The sequence below is a fragment of the Nannospalax galili genome, unplaced genomic scaffold, assembly GCF_000622305.1.
Source record: "Nannospalax galili isolate Female #2095 unplaced genomic scaffold, S.galili_v1.0 scaffold632, whole genome shotgun sequence".
In the NCBI taxonomy this organism is placed as follows: domain Eukaryota; kingdom Metazoa; phylum Chordata; class Mammalia; order Rodentia; family Spalacidae; genus Nannospalax; species Nannospalax galili.
The window spans coordinates 1,519,179-1,521,071 of record NW_008332816.1 but is presented as its reverse complement, the minus strand read 5'-3'; positions in this window follow the sequence as shown (position 1 = coordinate 1,521,071).

Below are 1,893 nucleotides of genomic sequence, written 5' to 3'. Positions count from 1 at the left end.
TAAAAATTATATAGGTAGATAGATAGATAGATAGATGATAGATAGATAGATAGATAGATAGATAGATAGATAGATAGATAGATAGATATAGTTGTTGGAGAACCCTGCTGTTAAGGTCGGCTCCTTTCTCAGCAGGAGCTTCCTGCCTGACTTACCTGGAAAGTGCCGCCAAGCACGGATGCTTGGCCTCATTTGAAACATGACCTTTGGCATAGTTACCTGGAGTGAAAACTACCCCCAGGTGGCTTCTGCCTCCACACTATATTTTCCCTAACACCCACTGAATAAACGGAGCTGTTTCACTGAACCTGGAGCTGTTTCACTGAGTCTGTAGCTGTATCACTGAACCTGCCTCCCGGGAAGGGCTTTCTATTGCCCCATAGTCGGATGATAGGATCCTGCTACCACATGTAAATAAAGCATGATATGAGCACTTATCAGCTAAAGCATTGGCTTCTGCCTCCACACTATATTTTCCCTAACACCCACTGAATAAATGGAGCTGTTTCACTGAATCTGGAGCTGTTTCACTGAGTCTGTAGCTGTATCACTGAACCTGCCTCCCCAGAAGGGCTTTCTTCCATCAGCGCTCACTGGCTCCCTTGAGGATTGGCAGTCTCTCCTCTTTTTCCTCCTTTTATTTTCGGTCTGAGTCTTCATGTGGGACCATTAAAGACAAAGGAGCAATTGAGGCTTTCTGATAATGGCTACCCTCTGATGTTAACCAAAGGCTCTTAGCCCTCTTAATGGACCCTGACGGCCAGCGTGGGTGTAGACAAGACCCCCTATCTATACATCTTTCTAATGCAAAAACCCGATAATGCAATGACCAGTTAATTGCTCTTAGAGCGGTCACTGGATCTCTTAAATTTGCGGGCAGGCTTGCGCTGTGGACTCCATGGAATCACCTGAGGTTTGATCCCAGGCATGTTCCTTTAGGAATCAGCGTTTCACCCCCCCCCCTTTCCTTTTCTATCTTAAACAACACCCTTAGAAATAAAATCCCCAAAGTTCTAAGGGATTTTTATACAAGCTTTAAATTCAACTTCTAAAATAACAACCTTCCTTAATCTGTTCTGTTATCTTGCCCCCTGGGGTGCTCAAGCTCAAGCTAATTGCTCTTAGAGCGGTCACTGGATCTCTTAAATTTGCGGGCAGGCTTGCCCTGTGGACTCCATGGAATCCCCTGAGGTTTGATCCCAGGCATGTTCCTTTAGGAATAAGCGTTTCACCCCCCCCCTTTCCTTTTCTATCTTAAACAACACCCTTAGAAATAAAATCCCCAAAGTTCTAAGGGATTTTTATACAAGCTTTAAATTCAACTTCTAAAATAACAACCTTCCTTAATCTGTTCTGTTATCTTGCCCCCTGGGGTGCTCAAGCTCAAGCTTAAATTAACTAGCCTTGGGACAAAAAGGCACTCCAGCTCCAAGTGCCCCATAACATAAACAAAAACAAAGGATTTAAAGCAGCAGGCGGCCAAGGAGCATTTAAAGAATTTAAGGCAGCTTACACCATACAAATGGAAAAAAGATTTTAAAAAGCCATTTTTTTCCATAAACTTTTTCTTGGGGAAGGGGCTCATCAGAGGACAACCACATGTGGAGGGCTTTCTCCTGTAGTCCTCCCTGCCCCTGCAGGCTTCCCCTTGGGCAACATGACTTCATGCCACACACACCTGGATGGCAGCTGGCTCTCATTGAGGGAGCATATGCACAGCACTGGTCATAGCCTTTCCAACCCCCCTCCAGGGGCGCACAACGTGGGACACCACTGTGTCCATCCACCAATGCAAGGCTCGCACCTTTTCTCCTTTTAGCCTTTTCTCCCCCCAAGCTACTACCAGCACATAGTTAAGTTTTTTTCCAATCCCGACTGACAGCCCTCTTCAAA